This window comes from Mus musculus, chromosome 1, assembly GCF_000001635.26.
Source record: "Mus musculus strain C57BL/6J chromosome 1, GRCm38.p6 C57BL/6J".
NCBI lineage: Eukaryota > Metazoa > Chordata > Mammalia > Rodentia > Muridae > Mus > Mus musculus.
The window spans coordinates 171,663,249-171,670,492 of NC_000067.6; the positions used below are offsets into that span (position 1 = coordinate 171,663,249).

At 41.7% G+C, this 7,244-nt stretch overlaps 1 non-coding gene across 1 annotated transcript; it reads left to right on the forward strand.

The window, feature by feature from the left end:
- The first annotated feature begins 6,190 nt into the window (after positions 1-6,190).
- Positions 6,191-6,263, forward strand: n-THatg1. Its single transcript has one exon. It is a non-coding gene; the product is annotated as a tRNA-His (tRNA).
- Positions 6,264-7,244: the final 981 nt, after the last annotated feature.

Genomic DNA, 7,244 nt, shown 5'->3' on the forward strand with positions numbered 1-7,244 from the left:
AGATTCAAGGCCAGGCTGGACTTGAACCTGTGATCTCTAGCCTCACCGTTTTCAGCACGAAGATTACAGGTCTCTGCCCTCACACTGGAAACCCTAGTGATGTCGTTGTTCTAACATGGGTGTTTATGCAACAGACTTCGGCTGAGAGTGGTTTTGTCTTACAAGGAACATTTGATGATTTCTGGAGACACTTTAGGTTATTACAACTGGAACCCAGAATGTGTATGTATGCTTTGGGGGAGGGGGGTCTAAACTCAGGTCTTCATGCTTACACACAGGTACTACACCATCTGAGCTATCTCTCTAGGTCTATATTGTGTTTTTATATAGCTTATTGCAAGTAGAATGCATTACCAAAGGTAATATGTAGTTAAAATATCAGATAACACTAAATGTCCCTCTGAAATGACAGCATCAATGTATACTTCTATCAGGGGTGTGTGTGTGTGTGTGTGTGTGTGTGTGTGTGTTTCCCACTACTTTTGAAACCATTTGGAATCTATTAATTCAATTAATTTTTTCAACTCAAAGGAAACAATAGTTTTACTTAATTTGCGTTTCTCAAATTTCTAGCTTGAGTTGGTGTTTTTTATGTTTTCTGGCTATTTCGTCTTTTTATTTGTGTGACTTTCCCTGGGGCATGTGAAATTAACATCTGCTTCTGAAGGGACAGCACCAATAGCCCAAAGAGTGATTCATATAAGATTATCTTGATCAGTGGAAGGGAGCCATCAGGGGTGAGTAAGAGAACAGTGTACCACTAACTGCAATTTCCTAAAGCCACCAACTCCTATAGATACCAAACTCTCATTTTATATGATTCTAAGCAGGAGCAGAATTGATACAAACCTCTGCTCACAGCACTCCACAGTTTTAAAGCAGCAGAGGTGACTCCAAGCTTAGATAACATATTGCACAGATTCTGGGTAAGCTGTATATGTAATGTGCTCTCCATTCTTCCCCTGTCTGGGATCTTGCTGGTCTAGGGAAACATTGTGAGAAGGATGGCTTGTTTGGATGAAGCCTGGCCCATAGAGAATCTAAATGGTCACTTGATGCAAAGTAGAGTTACTCTGAATAGGATTCTGGGCACTAGTCTCTCTATACTACTTCATGAATGGGCTATTCAGATATATCCCAATGCACAGAGATCCATAACCTTATCACATCTCATTTATATATACATGGTATATCCATGGAACACCCAGAGGCATTGCTTGTAGTTCCATTTAGAAGGATTCTCTCCATTACCTATGGTTTTGTCTGGTGCTCTAGGCCAGGGCCTGATGTTCCTCTTATAACTAGAGTTTAGTATGTCTGAATTTCTCTTTGTCCTTGTCTACTATTTACTGTTGTCCTTTCTTGCCACCTCCCTGATGAGCCTCTCAGGTCTTCAAATCCTTTAATTTTCTACCAATTTCCTTTAAAACGTTCTATCTTTCTTCCTACTTTGCAAAGCAGTCTCTGTCAACTTCATTTACATGTTTCTGTGGGTAAGTCTCATGAGATCTCACTCCTAGACAAGGATTACAGGCAACCAATGACTGTCCAGAGAGGGAGCGTTAACATCTCCAAGGCATGAGTCCCTAACTGATTGTCCAGTACAAAATGATCAGTCCTGAAGCCATATACACACAAACAACAACAAAAAATCGGACTTAGGACATTATATTTATATATCTGTGCATCCGTATATATAACTCATGTATATACATATATAGTGGTGAACATGTTAGTAGTAATAAAGGAAGGGAATGTGGGAGACTAGGAAGACGCTGGAGGGGTTGGAGGGATAAAAGAGGAGAGGGAAAATGATGTAATTATATTTTAATTAAAAGGTATAAAATGAAATATTAAAAATGAGCTGATTTTATAGTGAAAATCAGTTAAAAAATAAAGATTTATTCAATGTGGCAACTATTGTGGAACTTTCTCAGACCTCCCAATGATATAATGACATAGAGGCTTTTTTTATTATGTATATTTTTTTCTCTCTATCTTTTTTTAAATTGGATATTTTCTTTACATTTCAAACGTTTTCCCCTTTTTAGGTCTCCCCTTCGGAAACCCTCTATCCTCCTCCTCATCCCCCTGCCTCAATGAGGATGCTCTCCCATTCACCCACCCCCTCCCATCTTCCTGCCCTGGTATTCCTCTACACTCGGGCATTGAACACCCTCAGGCCCAAGGGCCTTTCTTCCTACTGATGTCCAACAAGGTCATCCTCTGCCACATATGCAGCCAGAGCCATAGGTTCCTCCTTGGGTATTCTTTGGTCGGTTGTCCAGTCCCTGGGAGCTCTTGGGGGCAGGGTGGTCTGGCCTGTTAACACTGTTGCTCTCTCCATGGGACTACAAACCCTCTCAGCTCCTTCAGTCCCTTCTCCAACTTCTCCATCGGGGACTCCAATGCTCAGTCCAATGCACAGAGGCTTTTTAATAGGGAGCTTGTAGAGTTTTCTCCAGTGGAAGGACAGGGCATCAAGTGGAGGGATGGGGTTGCCATCCCACGGTAAGGAACTCTGACCCAATTTTTTCTGTCTAGGGGAACTGCAGGGACAAAAATGGAGAAGAGCCAGAGGGAGAGGAAGTCCAGTGTCAGGCCCAGATTGGGATCAGCTGTAATTAACTAAACTATTACCTAATGTGACCATACGTTTGATTGGCTGACTACTAAATTGCATTTCTTAATTACATAAACAGCTTGTGATGGTAGTTTTCAGGGACTAGAACTTTACATTTTTAGATGAATTACATATGTACAATATCTTAAACAAGAGCTGAAACATATATACAGTATTTTGTAGCAAAATATTACCTTAAATTTCTATCAATAAATAAAAATCCACAGTAATGTAAATATTTGAGACTTGTGGTTGTTTCTAGTCTAAAAAGAGATTCAATAATGTACCCTTTTATCCTATCATTCCTAAATCCACCCTTTTCTCTTGTCATCCCTGTAATTTTAATTTTTTAACGTTTATTTTTAATGATTTTTTAAAAATGTTTTAACCTTTCTTTTAGCCTACCACCCACCAGAGGTGGTGGGAAAGAAAGGATATAGGGAAAGTGGACCTGTTTGGAAAGATTCTTTGGAGCAACTCTCATCTGTGTTGTCTGAAAATTGGCAGTTAATCCATTGGTTAGTAGCAGCAGCTCAATCCATTCACAGACATTTTACAGATATACTAGCAGCCCAGTTTGGTAGAGTTGGAATAGCAAACATGAATCAGCAGTGGTGGCACTAACTAGTAGAGACAGCCAGGTCTAAGCATGAGTCAGCAGGAGGGACGAGGAAGAATGCCAGCAGAAGTTTTTGGCTGTGCCTTTCTCAGGGAAGCGAAGATCAGCAAAGATGAGTCTCACAATCGTCGTACAGCTAGCTCTGTAAGTAAGCCGAGTTTAGTCTGTCACTGTCTGTTGAGTCCTAATTATATCTTCTAAACATCACATGTCCCCTACATGTCTTGTCTCAGCACATGTCTTGTCTTAGAACACGTCTTCCCTCAGCACATGTATTTGTCTTAGCTGACATCATTTTGTCAATCAGCCTGAATCTGTGGAAGCAGCAAGAAATTGCTGCACACCACCAGAAGATTTTTGGTGTGTTTTTCTCTATGGAGTCCTGACAAATGCAGCTCAACTACACAGTGTAAGGCGGACCAATACATGTGTGTTCTTAGCAAAGAATCTTTTATCATGTGTTCCTTTATGTGTGTACTTTAAGCAGAACATCTTTTTCCTGTGTCTGCTTCAGCTAAATGTTCCATCATGAGTCTGTCTTAAGTCTTTCATCTGTGTCCACTTAATCTAAGCATTCCTTTACATGTTTGCCCCAGCAGAACACCATCCAACCGTCTTTCCAAAGAACCCTTAAGTTTCCACTTCACATCTCCTTTCCCTGCTTTCCCCCTAACACTAGACAGGAGAGAAAGGAGGAAAGAGGGAAGAAAGAGAAAAAGAGAAATAAATCCTTGAATCTAACCTTTTTTTTCCTTTGTCTCCTCTTAGACCAAGACTACTAACAATTTGTAACCAAACCCCTAATCAGCTACCCACTGAGTGACCAAAAACCACCCACTCCACCTCTAGGGGATGTAGATAGCATGCTCTTAAAATTGCTTCCTGCTGTCTGGAGGTGATATAGACATAAATTTTTCTCAACCTGCTTTAATAAGGGTTCAAACTCCCCTCTAGCTTACCACACACAAGAGGTAGTAGAAAAGGAAGGTTATTAGGATATAGGGGAAGTGGACCTGTTTAGAAATAGTTCTTTGGAGTGACTTCAATCTTCGTTGTTCTCAGTCCAGTCCACTAGCAAACACCAAACATGAATCAGCAGCTGCAGTCCAATCCACTTGGCAGGCACCACACACAAATCAGGTAGGGCAATTCAATCCAGAAGCCACTGCAAGGTTCGCCAATCACCCAAGACTGCTGAAGTGGCAAGAAGCCACAGGAACCTCATGAGAGTTCTTTTTTATTCATTTTTTTATTAGATATTTTCTTTATTTACATTTCAAATGTTGTCGCCTTTCCTGGTTTCCCCTCTGAAAACCCCCTATCCCCTCCCCACTCCTTCTCCTCACCAACCCACTCACTCCTGCTTTCTGGCCCTGACATTCCCCTACACTGGGGCATCAAGCCTTCACAGGACCAAGGGCCTTTCTTCCTATTGATGACGGACAAGGCCATCCTCTGCTACATATACAGTTGGAGCCATGGGTCCCACCATGTGTATTCTTTGGTTGGTGGTTTAGTCCCTGAGAGCTCTCGGGGCACTGATTAGTTCATACTGTTGTTCCTCCTATGGGGCTGCAAACCCCTTCAGCATCTTGGGTCCTTTCTCTAGTTTCTTCACTGGGGATCCTGTGCTCAGTCAAGCATCCACTTCTATTATTTGTCAGGCACTGGTAGGATTGCAAGCTTGTACAACCACTCTGGAATTCAGCCTGGCAGTTCCTCAGAAAATTGGACATAGTACTACCTGAGAACCCAGTAATACCACTCCTGGGCCTATACCCAGAAGATGCTCTGACATGTAATAAGGACACATGCTCCACTATGTTCATAGCAGCCTTATTTATAATAGCCAGAAGTTGGAAAGAACCCAGATGTCCCTCAACAGAGAAATGGATAAGAAAATGTGGTACGGGCTGGTAAGATGGCTCAGTGGGTAAGAGCACCCTACTGCTCTTTCAAAGGTCCTGAGTTCAAATCACAGCAACCACATGGTGGCTCACAACCATCTGTAATGAGATCTGACTCCCTCTTCTGGAGTGTCTGAAGACAGCTACAGTGTACTTACATATAATAAATTTAAAAAAAAAAGAAAATGTGGTACATTTACACAATGGAGTACTACTCAGCTATTAAAAACAATGAATTTATGAAATTCTTAGGCAAATGGATGGAACTAGAAAATATCATCCTGAGTGAGGTATCCCGATCTCAAAAGAACATACATGATATACACTCATTGGTAAGTGGATATTAGCCCAGAAGCTCAGAATACCCAAGATACAATTTGCAAAACACATGAAACTCAAGAAGAAGGAAGACCAAAGTGTGAATACTTCAGTCCTTCTTAGAAGGGGGAACAAAATACCCATGGGAGGAGATACAGAGACAAAGTGTGGAGCAGAGATGGACCATCCAGAGACTGTGCAACCTGCAGATCCATCCCATATACAACCACCAAACCCAGACACTATTGTGGATGCCAACAAGAGCTTGCTGACAGAAGCCTGTTACAGCTGTCTCCTGAGAGGCTCTGCCAGTGCCTGGCAAATACAGAGAAGTTCTTTGATGAGTTTCTCTCTATGATGTCACAGCAAGCAAAGCTCAGCAATGCAGTGTAAAGTGAGCCAATATGTGTGTGCCATCAGCAAAGACTAGCAAGGTAGAGCAGGGCAAACCAATGCTTTCCCTCCTACTGTCTGTGGGGTCATATTTATATTCTTTCTAAACATCATGTGTCCTTTTACATGTTTGCTACAGCAAAAACATCCTTTCACCTGTGTCTGCTTCAGCAAAATGTTCTTTCAGATATCTGCTCTAGCAAAACGTCCTTTCACCTGTGTGCCCTAGCAAAATATCATTTGACATAACTGACTTTCCAAAGGAACCAGAAGTTTCCACCTTTCCAGGGTGGTGACATCTTTTGGGGAACCTAAGAAAACTGGGTCTGCGGACCAGTGGTGCAATGGATAACACGTCTGACTATGGATCAGAAGATTCTAGGTTCGACTCCTGTCTGGCTCGTTGGGACTGGTACTCCTTTATTAGCCGGGTGTGCTGGCGCACGCCTTTAATCCCAGCACTCCGGAGGCAGAGGCAGGCGGATTTCTGAGTTCGAGGCCAGCCTGGTCTACAGAGTGAGTTCCAGGACAGCCAGGGCTACACAGAGAAACCCTGTCTTGAAACAAAACAAAACAAAACAAAACAAAACAAAACAAAACAAAACAAAACAAAACAAAACAAAACAAAACAACTGGGATATTGGCCAAGTCCAAGAAGACCTATCCATTAACATTTGCTGTCCAGGGTGTGATGGGAAAGTGCAGGGATTGACTGAAGTCCTGACTGAAGCCTTTGAAGTTGTCATGGCTATAGGTTTTTGAGAAAACAGTTACTGAGGCTGCCTGTGAGGCTGCATCACCTGGGCTGCTTGTCCTGTCTTCATTGGTGTTTGGACCTTTGGCTCTGAAAACACATAAACTTTTAAAGGTAATATACATACCTGTAACATGTATGGAATGTGTAATGTGCACACATCTAAAGATGATTCTTTGCTCTTTGTTTGAGCATGAAAGGCATCAAACTTTATAAATCTGGAGAGTATACCCAAACTGCAGTATAAATCCCCATCCATGTTATACGACAGGATGGCATGTAATAAGTCCCGAGGACTCTGTAGCCAACAAGATTTATTGGCTGTGCAGAGACATTCATGTCCCAGCCTGTCTACCAGCTGTTCCCACATAGAAGGATTGGCATGTATGTTACCTGTTTTGTTGTTTTTCTTGGTTTCTTCTTTCATGTATGCAGCCAGCATTTTCAGGAGGCCCCCCTCATCAAATTTAGATTTTTAATTTAATTTCGATTTAAAAAAAATCTTTATTAATGTTAAAGGAATCCACAATTTTTCGTTTTCTGTTGAAACCTCTCCCCCAACACATTTCTTGACTTCCACTCTGAAGTTAGCACAACCTTATAGTATATGGGTTGGTTTAATTCATGAGT